We start from the raw sequence: 20,197 nt of genomic DNA on the forward strand, positions 1-20,197 counted from the left end.
TTAAAACAGAATGCAACAATACAACATATTCCCCAAATGGCTAAAAGAAACAGGACAGATAATACCAATGTTGGTGAGGATGTAGAGCAACCGGAACTCTCATAGATTGCTGGTAGGAAAGTACATCAATACACTACTTTGATAAAAGTTTGGGAACAGCTATCAAACCTGAATGTGTATACCTGACGACAAGTCCTAGATATGTATTAAGCAGTAATCTATTCACCACACAAGATTTACAAAAATGTTCACAGCAGAACAATTTTAATGACTCAAAACTAGGAACAACCTATCTACAGCAGATGAACAAACTGCAACTTCATGCAATGACAAGGGTGAATCTCACAAACAAAATAGGGACTGAGTAAAGAAAGAAGCAAAAGAGCACACACCGTATGATTCTATTTATACAGAGTTATAAAAGCAGGCAGAACTAATTGATGGTATTAAAAGGTAGGGTAGATTTTTGCTTCCAAAGAGATGAAGTAGACACACTTCTCTACTCTGCTAACTACAACTTGGACTGTAAATATAAAGCAAATACAGAAGACTCTGAAAGGCAGACAGAAGAAGGCAGACCTGCTAGGGACCTTGGTACCCAAAGAATATGGGGATAAGTGGGGCTAAAAAACTTGGAAATACCAATGAATGCAAACCAAACAAACAAACAAGCAACAAAGAACAAAGTCCTCTCTGGCTGAAGGACGAGGGGAAAATGCAGAAAACTCTAGGTCATAACTGCTCTACTCCAGCCAAATACCACAGGGAGACTGCCAGGTACTGTGGCCTCACTCCCACCTCCACTTCCTAGGAGCCCAGACTTCCACCCTCACCAGGCTACAAGAGGACACCCCAACCCCTAAGCTGAGGTGGCATCAGAGAACACCCAGTAGGGGGCTGGGACTTTCATCACTGCTAGGTGCTGATGAGATCACATCCCCACAATGGCGTCTGTGGAGAACACAAGGGGATCCTGAACTTTCACCCCCACCTGTTAGGAACAAGATACCGCTACCTTTCCTACCTGGGGTGGTGTCAGAAGAGGCCTAGTAGAGACTCATGACTTTCGCCACCACCCCGCACTGTGGTTTCAGTGGAAGCCACAGAGGGAGCAATACTGAGGCACCTAATGCCTATCCTTCCAGCCAGTGAGGTATCAGTGGTCACCTAACGGTGTGCCCGAGCACCTTCTCTCCTTGACAGTGATGAGGAGCTCCTTCACCCTCAGGTGTCACGAGGGGCTAAGTGCGGAACCTGGACTTCTACTTCGGTCTGGCAGTACTGAGGCAGTGTCTCCAATTCTCTTGCTAGAGCATGTCAGAGAAATCTGGCTGGAACAGAAGACTTAAATATGACCCACAGTTTCAAAACATAATACCCAAACTGTCCAAGTTTCAATAAAAAATCATACTAAGAACCAATGGGAGTTCAAAAAATGCTTCAGCAAGTGATTATAAACACTCTTAAAAAAATAAGAAGAAAGCTGAAGCACAGAAATACAAAGTCCCTGCAAAAAATGTAATATGTACAAAATGGAAATTTTAGAACTGGAAAAGATAATGACCAAAATATAAAAAACTCAATGGATGGACTCTACAGCAGAATGGAGAAGAGGAAAGAAAATGAGCGAACTGAAAGACAGAACATAGAAATTACACAATCTGAACAACATAGAGAACACAGACTGGAAAAAAAATTAACGGAGCCTAAAGGACCTGTGGGATAATGAAGATTGAACATTCACTCACCAAAGTCTTGGAAAGAGAAGAAGAAAAGGGCACATATGAAGTACTCAAAGAAATAAAAGATGAAAACTTCTCAAACTGGCAAAAAACCTACAGATTCAAGAAACTGAATGCGCTCCAAACTAGAGAAACCCACACCAAGACATGTCATAGTCAAACTTGAAAATCAAAGACAAAAAAACCTGAAAGCAATGACACAAGACTCACAATTTACCAATACTGGAAAAACAAATGATAGCAGATTTCTCATTAGAAACCTTACACACCAAGAAAAAGTGGCATGATATATTTTGTGAAAGAAAAGAATTATCGGGAACCTGGGTGGCTCAGTGACCAACTTCAGCTCAGGTCATGATCACACAGTTCTTGGGTTTGAGCCCCGCATATGGCTCTGCGGACAGCTCGGAGCCTGGAGCCTGCTACAAATTCGGTGTCTCCCTCACTCTCTGCCCCTCCCCCACTGGCACTGTTTCTCTCCCTCCCAAAAATAAATAAAACATTAAAAATGAAAAAAAAAAGAATTATGAACCCAGAGGCTTATATCCATAAGAAAGTGCAAACACCAGAAAACTACAGACCAATATTCCTTATAAACATACACATAAAAATCCTTAACAAAATGTTAGAAAAGAAAATTTAGCAATATACAAAAAGAATTGTACACTTTGCCCAAGTGAACTCTATTCCAAGGATACAAGGCTAGTGCAATTATTGGTTTATTCAAAAACCAATCAATGTAAATCCACATTAACAAGCTGAAGAAAAAGAGTATCATAATGCTATTAATCAGTGTGGAAAAAGATTTTAACAAAATTAAACACTCATTCGTGAAAAGTCTCAGAAAAATAGGAAGATAGGGAAACTTCCTCAGTTGGATAAAAATCATCTACAAAAACCTACAGGTAACATTATACTTAATGGTGAAAGGGTGTTTTTTCTCTAAAGGAACAAAGCAAGATCATCCGGTCTTACCACTCTTATGCAACATAGTGTTGCACATTTTTTTCTTTTTTGATCTGTCAAAAATCAAATGGCATTTCAACAAGGACAAAAAAGAAATCGAAACAGATCAAAAAGAAAGAAATGGTCTCTATTTGCACCCTACATGAGACTTTGTAGAAAATCTCACGAAATCTATAATCTCCTAGAAAAAAGAAATATTTAAATATAAATTAACACACAGGACTATATGCTAAAACTACAAAATGCTGATGAAAGAAGTAAAAATCTAAATAAATGGTGGGTGCCTGGGTGCCCAGTCATTAAGCATTTGACTTCAGCTCAGGTCAGATCTCATGGTCTATGAGGTTGAGTCCCACAGTGGGAGAGCTCGAGCCCTGCTTTGGGTGAGCCCCGCTTCTCTCTCTCCCCCCCCTTCTCATTCACTGTGCCCCCTCTCATAAATAAATAAGTAAATAAAATGGAGAGACAGATCATGTTCATGCTTTATATGAACACTGTAAGATTTAATAGATGGAGGCAGAGACAGGAGGAAAGAAACAGACCAAGTTACGGCGCCAAGAAAGCCTTTATTGGGATCTGCGATTCCCGGGCGAGGTTCCATGACCCCGGGAGTGGGGAGTCAGGGAAGCCGCGTCTGGTTTGGGAAGGGTGGGGTTTTTTATGGGTGAGAGGGTTCCGGGTTTGATCTTGGGAGGGCAGACTATCAAATAAGGGCATTTCAGGGACGTGGCGGGATGGAATAGGTTGCCTCCTCTGTCATGGTAATGGGAAGCTGGAGCTTCCTGACTGGCTGTTTTCAAACTGGCGCCGGACATTCCAGATCTGCAGGTGGGGGTGGGGGTTGTCGGTGCACGGAGTTCTTCTCCAACCTACAGCAGAATGGCCGCTCGGTCGCCACCTTAAGGTAACTCTTACAAATATTAACTCAAAATGGATCACAGATTTAAATATAAGATGTAAAACTACATAACTTTTAGGAAAAAAAACTTAGGAGGAAATCTTCAGGTTGTAATGCTAGCCAAAGAGTTCTTAGATCTAACACCAAAAGCATGATTTATAAAAAAATTAGACTTCATCAAATTTTAAAAATTTGTTCTGTAGAAGTCTCTACTAAAAGGAGGAAAAGACAAATTATAGACTAGGAGAATATTTCTCAGAACTGGAAGATGTGAATTCTCTGGGACAACCCCGAGTGCCCAGCGTGGGGAATAAAACAGACCTGAACCAAAGCACATCATTAAAATCTCAGAACACTAGGACAAACGGATGACCCCACAAAGTTTCAGAGAATCAAATGTGTCACATACTAAGGATCAGGAACCAGAGATGGTTTCAGATTTTGTCAACAGTAACACTGGAAGCTACAGGCAGCCACATTATTATTCAAGGTTCTAGGTGAAATAAAGACATTTTACATTCTCAGTTTCTCAAAAAATGTACATCTCGTGTTTCTAAGGTTGTGAAACCTGAAAAAAAAAAAAAGGGGAGGAACTAAATGAAGAAAAAGACATGGGATACAGGACATTAAAGACCTGATGTAGGGTTCACACCCCGCACCGGGTTCTGTGCTGACAGCTCAGAGCCTAGAGCCCATTTCAGATTCTGTGTCTCCCTCTCTCTCTGCCCTTCCTCCACTCAAGCTCTGTCTCTCTCTGTCTCAAAAATAAACATTAAAAAAAAAAAGTCCTGATGTGGGAGACAGACGAAGGGACACAGGCACGCTGGTGGCCGAGATCCCGGAGTAACAGCTGTGCACCAACACACAGGGCAGCAGGTCTACCAGGGGGCAGGTCTCAAGGCTCCCAAAGACCCTCTGACAGTTAAAGGACTCTGAGTAACAAGACATCTGGATGTCTCAAGAGGAATACTAGATAGCTGGTGAGGTGTTTAGCCATGAATCCCTCTCTGGTAAGCAGAAAGTTAAGTAAGCAAAACATTACAAGAAAACAAAAAGTTGCACAGGAAAAGAAAATAACTATAGTTTACTACATGTCTCAACTGTGGTTACACAATCCTACTAATATAAAGAGTAAAAAATCACCACATAACAACAGTGGGAAGATAGGGAATGAGAAGGTTGAACAGGTATAGACAGCTGAGGCAGAAAAGACGACTTAGCTCCATATTTTCCACAGTGGGAAGACAGTAGATAATGCCTACATTTAAAAATCAAGAGTTAAGAATACAAGCATTTGTATTTAAAAATACACAGGTGAATATCAAAATAGTGGCCTAAAAGGCAAGAAAGTAGTTGCCTCTGGGACAGGAAATGAGGGATGGTGCAGAATCTGGTGGTTGTTTCACTTATAAGGAAGCTTTATAAATGTGTTCATTAAAAAAAAAGTTCATTAAAAAAAACCACTTTGTATTCTGCCATAAAAAATAAAAACTAGGGGTGCCTAGGTGGCTCCGTTAAGCATCTGACTTCAGCTCAGATGGTGATCTCACAGTTTGTGAGTTCAAGCCCCATATCGGGCTCTCTGCTGTCAGCACAGAGCCCATTTAGAATAATCTGTTCCTTTCTATCGCTGTCCCTTCCCTGCGAGTTCACACACTCTCTCTTTCTCTCTCAAAAATAAACATTACAATTTAAAAAAAATACAAATAAAAATTAGGGTGTGCCTGGATGGCTCAGTTAAGTGTCCGGCTCTTGGATTCAGCTCAGATGATGATCTCACAGTTCGTGGGATCGAGCCCTGTGCTGGGCTCTGCGCTGACCGTGCAGAGCCTGCTTGGGATTCTCTCTCTCCCTCCCTCACGCTTGTGTGCATGCTCGCTCTCAAAATACATAAATAAATAAACATAAAGAAAAAAGAAACAAGCAGTCATATGAGCTTTACCTTTACAAAAGATAGTAACTGAAAGCAGCTATTAGTACCCTTCCACGACAGACCAAAGACCGTTTTCAAAATTATTCAGAATGTATTCTGACTGTGATTCCAATCTGGTGGCCTTTAATCAGTTATCCTCCATAAACCAACCACTGAGTCTTTAACAAGGAGGTCATGAAAGGACACAAAGTCCTTTTAAAAGGGTACAAGTCTCTGAATTGTCCAAGTGATAAGGAGAACTGACGCCCAAATGCAAATTCAAAGCTGCAAAATATCTAACATTAGGGTGTTGATTCCAACCTTGGTGAGGGACTTTCTTTCAAAGCATTCTTTCTTCTCCATCTTATTCAAATGATTTTTTTATTATCATAAGGCTATGCAAGGTGTCTCTTGTTACAGGAGTCTAGATGGTAAGTCATTCTCAAAGTACAAACAAATGCAAAGTAGGTAAGGGAATGTTCCTGTAACAGTCTGAACCTTTATGTGAATGTCACATTCCGTAACTTTTATAAGAATTTCAAATCTAAAAATATACACCAACGAAAACTTTTACTCTCTTTTTAGGACATTAATGTTTAGACTTGATATTTTCAGGTTACATTTAGATTTTGAGGAAAAGGAACCAATAATCACATTCATTTATATTTTTAAACTTTTTAATTTTATTTATGTATTATTTTAAGTAGTTTCCATGCCTGATATGGGTGTCAAACTCACAACCCTGAGGTCAAAAGTCACATGTTCTACTGAGCCAGCCAGGCACCCCAAAATAATCACATTTAAAACATAGTGGCAAAATACAGTTTAAGTATATTCATCTGTGTGGTCACAGGATCAGGGGCAAAAAAAAGCAAGTGAACTAAAACAACGTCTGTATTTTAGTAAAATTAAAATATGTCCCAAAGAAGGCCATGCTTTGGCTGACCTAGATTACATGTAATTTGCCACAAGGATTGATAGAGCAAGTATAAAGAGCAGTAAAAATATTTACATGCTGGATGAAGTACTTAATCTCTTTACAAACCAAGGAGAGATTTTGTTTATGAAGTGGTCTAACAACATGAACCAATTAAACTAACACTTTGTTTAAACCTCTGACTCTGAAAGATCTGTTTAAAAGAGGGGCACCTGGGTGGCTCAGCTGGTTGAGCAACCAACTTCAGCTCAGGTCACGATCTCACAGTTGGTGGGTTCAAACCCTGTATCAGCAGGCTGTCTGCTGTCAGCACAGATTCCGCTTCAGATCCTCTGCCGGCTTCTCTCTGCCCTTCCCCAGCTTGTGTGCGCGCTCTCGCTCTCTCTCTCAAAAATAAATGAACATTAAAAAAAAAAAAAGAGCCCATGTTTGTTTAAAAAAAAGATTTGCTTAAAAGAAACTTTTTTTTTTAATCTTTATTTTTGAGAGAGAAAGAGAAGAGTGTGAGTAGCACAGTAGCAGAGAGAGACGGACACGCAGAATCCAAAGGAGGCTCCAGGCTCTAAGCTGTCAGCACAGAGCTTGACATGGGTCTTGAACTCACAAGATCTGAGATCATTACCTGAGGTGAACTCAGAATACTTAACCAACTGAACCACTCAGGTACCCCTAAAAGAAACTTTTAAAAAGGGGAGAAGATGTTGCAAATCATACCCAGAATTAAAATTTATGAACTTCTCTGGGAAATATCTATCGTAGTTTTGCTGTTAATCCTACCTGGATAAGACAGCTTTTATTTATTAGGAAAACAGAAAAGTTTTCTCACCTAGCACTTTCTAATGCTGGTAATCAACACCATTACTGTGAAAATATAACACAGCCTTTTAAAACCTGGAAAGACATTCTATCAGTACCTACACTGAGTCATTCAAATAGCAGGTATTTCTGAATTATTAATGAGAGGTGATGAAATCATTCTTGTTAAAATTGATAGCTTTCTTCATTATGAATGTAAATTGAAACTGAGTATGGAAATGGATTCGACTTTGAAGGGAGGTGGAAAAAACCTTAAGCCTGAATATATTGTGTGGAATAATAATTATCAAAGGTCAAGGTCAAGGCTCATGCTCCATCTCTCTCTCTCCCCCTGTCTCTCTCAAATCAATAAATATTAACAAAAAAAATTTTTTTAATAATTTTTTTAAACATTTATTTATTTTTGAGAGACAGAGAGAGACAGATCATGAGCAGGGGAGGGGCTGAGAGAGAGGGACACACAGAATCGGAAACAGGCTCCAGTCTCTGAGCTAGCTGTCAGCATAGAGCCTGATGCAGGGCTCAAACCCAGGAACAGTGAGATCATGATCGGGCCAAAGTCAGACACTCAACCAACTGAGCCACCCAGGCGCTCCAACAAAAAAATTTTTAAACATTGTTAAAGGTCAGACTTGCAAGCATTACTATCAGTGACGGAAAGGAAATCATCCCTGGGTGACACAGAAAGGACATTTCTCCAGCACCAATGCCATCATAACTCAGTATTGCCCAGAGACCAGAGACCAGCACTGAGCTGCAAAATGGGAAAATCCCTTTGTGGACCCTCAGAGCTAGCTCTGCACCGTCAACTGTTATTCTCTAGATCACTGATCAGTGTGAGTCCCAGGGCTGGACTGTAACTACTGCTGCGGTTTATTACGAGCACAGACACGAGAAACCACTCTAAACAAGTCTTAGCATGCTGGTATTCAGGCACTATTCTTGAACATTCAGTTCAACCCCCAGAATTTTCCAGAAAGAGATCTCCTCAGAGGCACAGCATTCATGTTCAATTCCAACAGATCTTTTTCAATAAGGATTGCTTGCTTTAGCATCTGCTAGAGCTTTAGTCAATGTCATGAAAAAGAAACATAAGGTTGGTTTTATAACAGTTATACAAGCTACATGGGCATTAGGACAGACAGAGGTGAATGACTATTTTAGAATCTTCCTCTTCCTTTTGGAGCATTTTGACATGGCTTCTTAATGGCTCAGCCAAACTGTAAAAGAGTCAAAACTGGTTTTAATCCTGCCAGTCCAGCTTCATTCCCCAAAGCCCAGCCTGAACCCTCTAGAGACTCACTGCTCCCCACAGCTGCTGCCAACAGTATTCCACTCAGACTGAAACTCCTTCCAGAATCCAGAACCCGCCATCCCTGTTATTCTTGGTGGACCTTTCCCAGGGTCATAGCAAAACCTGTCTGCTGGGTGACAAACTGATCCATACAGTGGCTAGTGCATACCTTGTGGCTGGACATCTTGACAACATATTTTTCACTCTAATAAGGGCTCAGCAGGCTGTATTATTATCACAATTATTACTAACTACAACACAACAACACTTAAGTAATATCTGCTATGGGTTTAAAATGTATTAACTCATTTAATCCCAATAGTTCTCTGGGGTGAGTACGACTACTTCCCAACTTGACAATGAGTAAAATGGGCCACAGGGAAAGTATATGATTAGCCCAAGGTCAACTGGGTGTAAGAAGGAGAGTTGGTGTTCAAATCCAGACAATGTTCTTAGCATGCTACTACGTCTCAATGCACTGTGTAGCTACTAGACAGCCATGCCAAAAACTTGGGTCTTGGGCCTCAAAGACTTGCTTTATTGTTGACAAGATGAGCCAAAAACACAAGGAAGATTTAAATGATGAATCACAAGAATAACAGACAAGAAGCCACATAGCACCACATAATTAACAGAAAATGAGATGCTTCTAGGGCTCAGAGCAGAGAGCCCAAACTTCAGTCAGAAGATGAGGGACTTACCTTGAACCCTGAAAGATGTGTACAATTTGCCTTGGGCAAAGATGAAAGGGAAAACTATTCAAACTATTCCAGGATGGGGGGGGGGTGAAGAAATAACAGAAGATCCTTAAAATGTTAATACTGGGGCTGAAGGGCATCTGAGGCTAGCAGATAGCAACAGATCACAGAGGGCCCTGCAAATCAGGCTGAGGGATGACAGGGGAGAACACAAAATACCATATTAGAGGCTTACAATGCAAATTAAAATGTTCTTTTTTTTTCAATCTAACAAATAAAAATTTAGCACCAACAGCTGGATGGGATGCATGTTTGGTGATCAGTAATTCAAATGGTAAAGACCCAGGCCCTGCTATCAACTCCCGTGGGAAGAAAGAGACAGGGGTAAGCACAGCCACAAGACACGGTGCTATATGTTAAAACAGGAGGAAGCAGTGTGGACACAGGAGTCCCTGGGTGAGGGAGGGGCGGGGGCTGCAAGGAAGTCTCTAAGGATGAGAGAGTAATCCCCAAGACCAGGTGAGGGCCGGCGCAAGAGGGCCTTCCACATGCTCCTAAAGGGTCCCTGATGAGGGACTATCAGAGATTACCATCCTAGCTCTGCCACTGACTAGCTCTGTGGCCTCGGAGAAGCTGCTTCTCAAAGTCTCTCCATCTACAAAATGACAAACGTAATCATACTTTTCTGTTAGGTTGCTGGGGGGATGAAAAAGCAGAAAGCACGTTGAACTCTTAGCCTAGTGCCTGATATAATATATAGAACTTGTTGGTATTATTTATTTTGAGCACAACAGGGAGCCACTGAAGAGAACAAAACAGAATAGAACACAATGGCCACATTTGTATTTTACAAAGATTATTATAGCTTCAGTGAGGAAAACAGAATGGCAGGATTTTGCTACTGCAACCCTACTAAGGATTTCCTAACATTGGACCTTTTAAAGTATTGGTCTTAATGTTAATTATAAGTACTAATATTCTGTGATAGAATTACTTTAGATAGTACTGTATGAATTGTACCTAATGTAATATTTTATAACATCTGGAAATAAAATAAACTTAACAGTATTTTCCTGACTCCTTTCTCTACTCCTGGAGATTGGTCTCACCATGGTAATTTTATTGCTGTTTTAGAGGTACTTCCTGTCTTCCCAACAAGATGATAAACTCCTTGAATGAGGACTCCAGTGGTTAGCATACTGCCCTTTACTCTTATAGGCTCGCAATAAAGATTGATTATTTTTGACAAACACATGATAATATATTGTATATATAATATTTTACTGAAGTTTAATGTGACAGAGATTAATTTTAGGATGTGCAAAGTTCCAGTTGCCCTCCTGGCTTTGACACATCAGTGCCTCTTGGAACCTGCCTTTATTCATTGTAAAATGGGGATCAAAACACAAACCCAAGTCAACTAACTCACATGGATTTTTGGGCTTAAATGAAATAATGTATTGAGAAAGCATTTTTCTAACTCAAAACCACATATGTTGTTGGTGATGGTTGTGATCATGTTCCTCAAGCTACAATATTTCACTAAAATGCTGGGCCACTTACAATTACTCTAGACACATCCTTCCCAAGTGAGTATTCTACAACTTTTTGCCACCACCTGTGAACTAGGCTAGAATTTTATCCATAAGTGCTTGCGAATTTAAGTTTATTTTTTGCAGGGGGGTGGGCAGGGGGAGAGGAAGCACACTGACTAGAGAACACCTTGTTGGATTAGGGACCGGAATGATAATTAGGTATCTCCAGACCAGAAATACCTATTCATTTAAAATATAGTCACCTGTAGGGACATTTTAATTATATTTGTAACAATAAACATGAAAGATAGGAGCCAAAATCCTAACTTACTTCCCTTCATACTGCTGAAAGGGTAAAAAGAAAAGTTATTCTCATCTCTTACGGGTGTGGTTGTGGGGGAGGAAATGGTCTTGAATCCTAAATGTGGCTTTAGTAATAAAAACCGCCAAGGGGATTTTCACTTTCACTTTGCATAAGACCCAACCAAATGTCACTTAAAAATTGGTAATTCAGGTCCTTAGACCTTATCAACTGTCCTGGAAGCAGGTTCCCGCTTGTTTTAGGCTTCTGGTTAAATCCTGTGCCAGCAGCTTCTAGTATAAATTTGAAGCAGGCCTCAGAACCTCATTTCCTTCTCCATCTCAAATAAACTTCCTGCCTTAAAACAAGCCTAGTGTGAAGAACAAGTAACAGTTCAAATCACAACATGAACAGAATGTTTTTTAAAAGATATTTCGATCTTGTGAGTTTCTCCAACGACAACAAAATCCAATGGATGTTTCAAACAGGGAGTGAAAGTAACTGAATACGCTGCTGGTGATACTCAAGAAGGGAAACAGAGAGGGCGCCTGAGAGGCTCGGTCAGTTAAGTATTTGACTTTGGTTCAGGTCATGATTTCTTGGTTTGTGGGTTCGAGCCCCGCATAGGACTCTGTGCTGACAACTCAGAGCCTAAAGTCTGCTTTGGATTCTGTGTCTCCCTCTCTCTCTGCCCGTCCTCTCTCGTTCTCAAAAATGCATAAACATTAAAAAATATTTTAAAAAATGAAGGAAAAGGAAGATATTGGGGTGGGGGCAGCAGGGTCACAGAAGGTTTGTAAAAATAGAACCAAAACACAGTCATCTCTCCCTAAACAACAATCAACAGCCAGAAAGGGCAAGGAAATTGCTTGTGTAGGTAAACAAACTATGGATAGGCTGTGTTTCCAATACTCACTGCACTTCAATTGCTGAGGCTTAGAAACCGTTTCTCCACCGATCTAATATTCCAAACAGCAGTAGTACCCTGACTACGGAAGCACGAGTGCTGAAAGAACCCAGGCATTACAAAGTTCAGAACTTTTATTTACTTTTAAAGATTTTAGTTTTTAAGTAATCTCTATACTTAACGTGAGGCCCAAACTCACAGTCCTGAGATCAAGAGTCACATGCCCCCGACTGAGCCGGCCAAGCACCCTCAGAGTGCATCACTTTTAAATTAGAGGAAACTCTTTCTTTTTTTTAATCTGGAACGCCAGCAACATGTTTCCCAAGACTGGCCCATCCAGAGCCTCCCTACTCACTCTCCCTCTAAGCACAGCCACTTGCTTTCTCCGGGTGACAGTCCCAACCTGTGGGAGCCCCGGAGTCTTTGCCAGAAGTCTGAAAGCACTAAAATGAATGTGTCACACATACACGTTCTACTCATTTTCAAATGTGCACTGACGCTACCATCATACATTTACTTCTCTGGTAAGTATTCATGCAATTCTTCTTAGCTTTCTGTCATGCATCTCCTTAGACAGGGACCCTACCAGCACTACTACTTTCATGTACCCTGTACCCAGCACCCACCACAGGGAACCTGGCTACCACCACAAGTCAACACGTAATCTTATGGAATTATTTACTATTTTAGTGGCTATAAATGAGATCTTTGTTTCTTTGCCAAGAAGCTAACGTGGAAAATCTTAGACTTATCTTTTCAAAGCATGAAACAAAAGATTTCTAAAAGGTTGGTATTGAAAGAAGTCATTTGCTTAAGTTTTTTTTTAAATGTTATTTATTTATTTTTGAGAGGGAGAGACAGCGTGAGAAGGGGAGGGTGAGAGAGAGAGGGAGATATAGAATCCAAAGACAGGCTCCAGGCTCTGAGCTAGCTGTCAGCACAGGGCCTGAGGCAGGGCTCAAACTCACTAACCATGAGATCAGATGCTTAACCGACTGAGCCACCCAGGCGCCCTGACTTAAGGTTTTAGAAAAAGACTTTCCTCAATAAATTTTTGCTTGCTATATTTAAACAATTAAATGGAAGATAAATTAGTTTAAAAAAAATGAATAACAATCTCACTAAAGTACTTTTTGGTTTATTTTTAAACCTCGTTATGTGATTCCCTTATTATACGCAGAGACAGGTACAATTTTTTTCTCAAATCTTTTCAGAAAAGGACTTAGGCAAATATATTGGTATAGGACTGTGGGTTCAAGATCTAAAAATACTAGGAACACAAAAAAGGAGACTGTATACAAATAAAAATTATAAAAAAAAAACACAACACCAAGTATTAGTAATATAACATTAGATTAGAGCATTGACATGCATACACACATATATGTAAAATAATGTTATAATTATAATAGGTATTTGATGAAAGATTAGTCAATAAAACTGGTGTTATTACTTGGCCATTCTGACACCGTTAAGACACTGAGGAAGCTGAGAGAGTTAAAGAAAGTACAATCTACCCGTCAGGTTGGGTACTCAGACACACCTTTTATGAGTTTACAATTTAGATCAAAATACAGTCTGCAAAATTTAAAATACGTTCTTCTACAGACATATAGCTATCACCTATGGTTTTTATTTATATCCCCTAAATGCTATCATCTAAAACAATAATTTATATCCTAACACATTCCAGTATATGTAATCTAAAACTGTTTCTTCCACTGTTAGAACTTTGATAAATTGAGAGTAAGCATGAGCTATAAATTTCAGAAAAAGAATTATTACCTAGCCCAGTAAGGTAAAACTTGCCATGCCAAAACTTTTGAAGATGAAAACGTTCAGTGCTGGTAAGGATTAAGATTGAAGTACTCTCATCAAATGAGAGAAGTACAATCTTCCCAGAATGCCAGGATCTAGGTGTAAGGGTGTTCATTTCAATACTTTTCATAATAATCCAAACTGAAACACAAGAAGCAATCAGGAATGGGAGTGGTTAAATGAATGTGGTATATCCGTATGAGAGAAAAATACAAATTTATATCCATAGGACAAAAAAACCAGAACGTAATAGAACTGAATAGAATAAGGAGAAATGCTTATGATATAAGCATCACATTAAGTGGGGGGAAAAAAGATACAAACCCCTATGTTTTGTCAGAGTTTATACTTAAAAGTCTATGCACTTCGTATGAAATATGTTTTAGAAAAAAATTGCAGAAAGTAACAAAATGTTAGGGCTATTTCAGTGAAGTGAGGAGTTATTTTAATTTTTTTTCTTATACTTTGCTGGATTTTCCTCCAATGGACATTTATCACTTTTAAATAGGTTTTATTTTATTTTGAGAGAGGGAGCGCGAATGGAGAGAGTGGCAGAAGGAGAAAGAGAGAGAGACAGAGAGACACACAGCGAGAGAGAATTCCAAGCAGGCTGCATGCTCAGCAAGGAGCCAGATGCAGGGCTCGAGCCCACTACAGAGCCAAAATCAAGAGTCGGACACTTAACTGACTGAGCCACCCAAGTCCCCCTGAGCATGTATCACTTTTAAAATACATATAAAAGACATTGTTTTAAATACAAGGCAGCTGACTGACAATCAGGGTACCCTTGATTATGGAGTTTCTAAAAAGTCACAGGAAACTGCTAAATTGAAGTCAGATTCTCCTTGGGCTGATCCTGCTCACTTGTAGAGACAACAGAAAAGGCCTGTTACAAGGGTTTTGAGACATTCTTTTTTTTTTTTTTCCTTAATGTTTATTTATTTTTGAGAGAGGAAATGAGCAAGGGAGGGCCAGAGACAGAAGAGGACAGAGGATCCGAAACAGCTTTGTGCTGACAGCAGAGAGCCCCACGTGGGGCTCAAGCTCACAAACCATGAGATCATGACCTAAGCTGAAGTTGGATGCTCAACTGACTGAGCCACCCTCGCTTTGAGACATTTTTAAAAGATTTTATACCTTCATGATGGAAAAAGGGGAACCCCTCTGTACTGTTAATGGAATGTAAATTGCTGCAGCCACTAGGAAAAACACTATGAGAATTCCTCAAAAAATTAAAAACAGAATCACCACAGGGATGCCTGGGTGGCTCAGTCAGTTAAGTGTCTGACTTCAGTTCAGGTTATGATCTCACACGGTTTGTGAGTTGTAGCCCCGTGTCCGGCCCTGTGCTGACAGCTCAGATCCTGAAGCCTGCTTGGGATTCTGTGTCCCCCTCTCTCTGCCCCTCCCCTGCCCACACCCTGTCTCTGTCTCTCAAAACAAAAAATGAATAAATGTTAAAAAAAATGGAAAAAAAGTAAAATTACCACAGGATTCAGTAATTCCATTGCTGGATGTTTACTCAAAGAAAATGAAAACACAAGTTGGAAAAGATATATGCACATCTCTTTGCTGGAGCATTATTTACAAGAGCCAAGATATGGAAGCAGCCTAAGTGTCCACAGATAGATGAATGGTTAAAGAAGGTATGGCATATACATACAACGAAGTACTACTCAGCTATACAACAGAATGAGATCTTGCCAATCGCAACAACATGGATGGACCTAGAGGGTCTTATCCTAAGTGAAATAAGTCAGACAGGAAGACAAAGACCATACGATTTCACTTACATGTGGAGTGTAAGAAACAAAACAAATGAACAAACAAATGAACAAAAAGAATCAGACTCATAAATTCAGAGAACTGGTGGTTGCCCGAGGGGATGGACAAAATAGATAAAGAGGATTAAGAGATACGAATTTCCACTTACAAAATAAATAAGTCATGGGAATAAAAAGTAAGGCATAGGGAACATAGTCAATTATACTGCAACAACTTTGTAAGGTGACACATGGTAACTATACTTCTTGTGGTAACCACTGCTTAATGTATAGACTTGTTGAATCACTATGTTGTACACCTGAAACTAATGTAACATTGTATGTCGGCTATACTTCAACAAAAAATAATAATAATAAAAAAAGATATACCTTCAAAATATAAGGAACCTGATTATATAGTAAAAAAAAAAAAACATGTGTGTCATCTTTATTTACCCTTTGGAAGTATAACAGTAAAATCTTTCATTTTTTAAAATTTTTAAATGTTTATTGTTTTTGAGAGCGAGAGAGAGAGATACAGACAGAGGATGAGTAGGGCAGGGGCAGAGAGAGATGGAGACATAGAATCTGAAGCAGGCTCTAGACTCTGAGCTGACAGCACAGAGCCCAACATAGAGCTTGAACTCACCAGCCTGTAAGATCATAATCTGAGTCAAATTCAGACACTTAACCGACTGAGCCACCCAGGCACTCCAACAATAAAATCTTTTAATCAAACTCCCTCATCAAGGTGAATCTGGGTTCCATTTGTTCATTAAACACAACTTCACAGAAATATTTTGAAATTGAATTAAAAAGGCACTCATAATGGCTGCAGAAGCTTGACTATGCTAGAGACGTTGGGCACAAGTGTGTTCTACCTTAACCTTGTCCCTAAAAGTACCCAGCACCGTTACAAGAGAAGAATTTGCCACGGGGCTCATCGGGACACTTCCTGCACTGTCCCGGGGTTCCAGGGTTCCTCGGCTGGCCACATCTCCACTCTGCACCCCACGGGCAGCAGGGCCCACGCTGAGGCAGCTTGTGGGAAGAAGAGGGCGCCCACCTGCGCCGTGGAGGGCTCTCTACACAGCCACACCTGCAGCTAACTAGCACCTCAGGCTCCTTACTCACTTTCCCTTGGCACAGGTAACCCACAAATCAGGCCTGCTGAGACAACACCAGTTCCTCTTTCTAGTTCTTTTATCCTCCACAAAGCCATGCCAGAGCTCCCTCTGGCCTCTGCTGACTCATGAGGGCCAGTCTCCCACTCTACCCCAGTCCCACTCTTGGTCTCAGATCAATCTGTACCCTCAAAGTTATTCAAAGTTGGACTTTCCAATTTTCTATTTGCAAAATGTTCTCCGAATTTGTCTTTTCTAACACACACCAGGACAAAAGTCAAAAACGGTGTCTCAGCCCTCCTCTCTCATACCTCTAGAATATGGTTTTTCTCAGAGCCTCTATTTCATTCCATCTGGCCATCCGCTCCCATTCCTCCCCTCCCCCGCTGCCTGAGGTGCAGCAGGACCACCAGGTCCTAAGATAATACAGTGTTCATATTCAGGTCTCTGAGCCTCAAACGTCCCTTCCACACAGTCATCAGCACATCCCCTGCTCAGCTGCATTTACCTGACATTGGACCAAGGCAGATGGAGGCTACTTTTAATACAGTACTCTGGGTAGGTCTTGTGGGTGCTGAGGTAGGGGCAGGGGTGTGGGTGTGGTGGGAGCTATTGAGAGCCACAGACTAGCAAGACAAGTTTCAATATCTATGGCAAATATTAATATACAGGCTCAAGGTTTAGGTGTTTAACATTTCAGTTATTTGTTTTGGTTTGGTTTTCTGCTTTGGACTCTGTACCAATAAAACACTGTCTTAACAAATGACTCTGATAGTTTCCATAAGCTTCCTGGCCAGCTAAATTAAGAGAGTGCCACTTCACAAAGTGGTAAATAAGTGTCTTCTAAATATGGAGAATGAAAACCAGCTACCAAGCAAATGTTAACTGAAGTCAGTGATCAGGCCAAATACTATACAATGTGTCCTGTGGGATTTAGGGCAAAAAATTGGGCTATACAGGCCCTTAAAAAAAACTAAACATAACTTCATAAGGAAAAAAGTAAAAGCACCCTCTTCCCATCACCCCATCCCACTCCCTTCAGGTAGTGAATGTCAGTGGTTTGGGGACAATGAGGTGTATGTGTCCCTGTATGCACCGCTAAGTATATGCAGATAAATCTTTTTCAATTGCCTTTTCACTTAACTGTATCTTGATTTTTCCCAAGACAACGTATCAAAGCAGCTAACAGACATATTTACATTTATTGTATTTCTCCCTTTCCCTACAAGGCAATTGGTAAATCAAGATTTACTGAATATCAAAAGAAATAAAGCAAAAAATCCTGTCCCCCAAAAACTATATCTTTAGTTATTTTCATGTTTCTTACACTTGCCTTCAACCTAAAAATAGTGAGAACAAATGGGTAAATATATATGCATTAATATGACTGCAATATAAATATATAATCTGAGACAAATGTCACCATATGTAATACATGTATATTAAAATGTAGCTAATTTTCAAAGGCAAAAAGCAAAAGAGGGCACCTGCTTAGGTGGTGAGGCCCAATGGGTCCTGAATAAGGATCAAGGTGTGGAAATTTCCTAGGCTTTGGAGCCAGACACATGGGGTCAAACCTAATTCCACCTCTCACTGATTATGTGGTTTGTGAAAATTCTTTTAACTCTTCTCAGCTTCCTTTTCATCATTCACAATGATGGGGGAAAAGGCTCATCTCTCAGAGATTTAGAAATTAAGTGTGTAAGATTGGTGTTTTGAACATAGTAAGTGCTCAAAAAGTGCCTCATTACTGTCAACAATCCAGATAGACTTGACAATCGAATACCTCACACTACCAAACACATGCAAACCCTGCTGCTTTATCTTTGTGTTTTAGTTTGCCTTATTTGTATAGAAACAGAAAGAGCCTAAAGTACTGTAAACAGGCCTAGCAGCTTTAATGCATTATTGAAACAGGATCCTCTGTCCTACTCCCCCAAAGTCTTGCACTGGGCTAAATAGCAATGTCCTAGCCACCTCCTCCTAAGCAACCCTAAATTTCACTTCGAACTTGTGATAAACACAAGCCATCTGGCTATTACTAAGTAACTGAAGATATCTTGCATGTCTGCTAATGATCAGCAGCTTAAAGTGTCAAAAGCCAATCTTCCAATGACTAGGGTTCTTATCCTCTCCTTTTAGTTAACAAGCCATCAATGATGTATACACCTTTAGCTGGCTAGTTCCCGTGTCTTGGGGAAGGATGCCCTGCAGACACCAGGAATCTACTAAATACACATCTGTTGTTGGTTAACGATCCACCCTTCCCTTAAATTCATCTATATTGAGGAGGCTGGATTTCCACAAAATCCTGAACTTCTAGAACAATTAAGGGGAAACCTGGCCACGATATTCTCCAACCATCTCCTTCTACATGTGAGAAAACTCAGGCTGGGAAAGATGTGATGTGCCCAAGGACATACAACCATTTAGACACCAATAGGAATTAGAACATCAACGCTTTAATGTAAGGTTCTTTCCTACAACAATTAGGCAAGGTTTCATCTGTTCCAGGAGCTCTGTAAGGTGTTTACTAAATATTTTTGGATGAAAAGGAAATGTTTGTGGCTGTGAATGTGTGTAGGAGAGGCAAAATGCACCGCGTACGTGCCTTAAGGGAAATTAATCCACCCGTCTGTCTACGTGGGGAAGAGAGAGATGAAGGGGTAAGTTGCATTTGATATTTTTCAGTATCCTACTTAAATTTAACAGGGGGCTGTGTAGGGAATAAATAGGACCCAGAAAGGCTAGTAACCCCCATTAGCATCTCCAAAGAGCTTAAGGACCTCTTTCACCACGTTAGAGTTAAGTAAAGAAGCAAGAGGCGGTAGCAGGCTTGGAGGGGAGAGGCAAATTTGTGTATGTATTCACCTGGGGAATCAGACGCTGTCAATTTCCTCCCCGCACACAGGCGGCCCCGTCTTGTCACTAGCGACGTCTGGAGGTTTTCGCCTCCTCCTTTCCCCCAAAGATGTTTACGGCAAGGGCGCCAGTGGGACCGAGCGGAGAAGGGCCTGGACTTCGGGGCCCAGCCCTCCCCCCTGTGCCCCCACCCCCACCCCCTGCTGCTGCCGGCGCCCGGCGAGGGCTCCCTCCGGCAGCGCCTTTGTTTTCCCTACTCCAGTTACGTTTGCGGAAGTGCTGCCCGCGCCGGGCGCCAGGGGTGCCGGCTGCAGCCTCCCCAGCGCCCTATAAAGATGACAGCCGGCGCAGAAGCCGAGGGGAGGGAGGGAGCGGCGGGCGAGCGAGGCTGGGAACCCAAACACCCACACCTGCCCGCCCCGGGAGCCGCGCCTCCAAGGCCCCCTGCCCCCGGCAGCAGGTGTGCGCGCCCTGGGGGGGCTCCCCGTCCTCAGGCCCGGCCCCCGAAGGAAAAGCTTGGGTGGGGCTGCCGGGCCGCCCCTGCCGGCGCCCCCTCCCCGCGCACCGGGCCCCGACTCACCTGCTGCGAGCGGCGCTGGCGTTCAGCAGCGCGGGGCGCGGGGC

The 20,197-nt window shown here is 41.3% G+C and overlaps 1 protein-coding gene and 1 long non-coding RNA gene across 4 annotated transcripts in view; one reads left to right on the forward strand and one right to left on the reverse strand.

Annotated features, from left to right (window-relative positions):
* The window catches only part of MFSD6 (major facilitator superfamily domain containing 6), a 73,801-nt gene extending 53,604 nt beyond the window's left edge, over positions 1 to 20,197 (reverse strand). For 2 of the 3 annotated variants that reach the window (XM_029934231.1, XM_029934233.1), the window contains exon 1: positions 20,154 to 20,197. The gene's annotated coding sequence lies outside the window, so the exon portion shown is untranslated. Of the gene's footprint in view, positions 1 to 13,791; positions 13,812 to 20,153 lie in introns of those variants that run through there. The other variant, XM_029934232.1, reaches the window with a different exon arrangement.
* LOC115287617 overlaps positions 19,942 to 20,197 on the forward strand; it is an 11,776-nt gene continuing 11,520 nt past the window's right edge. The window contains exon 1 of the long non-coding RNA XR_003906567.1: positions 19,942 to 20,033. This is a non-coding gene — a long non-coding RNA (uncharacterized LOC115287617). The remainder of the gene's footprint in view (positions 20,034 to 20,197) is intronic.

Source organism: Suricata suricatta, chromosome 3 (genome assembly GCF_006229205.1).
Source record: "Suricata suricatta isolate VVHF042 chromosome 3, meerkat_22Aug2017_6uvM2_HiC, whole genome shotgun sequence".
NCBI classification, from domain to species: domain Eukaryota; kingdom Metazoa; phylum Chordata; class Mammalia; order Carnivora; family Herpestidae; genus Suricata; species Suricata suricatta.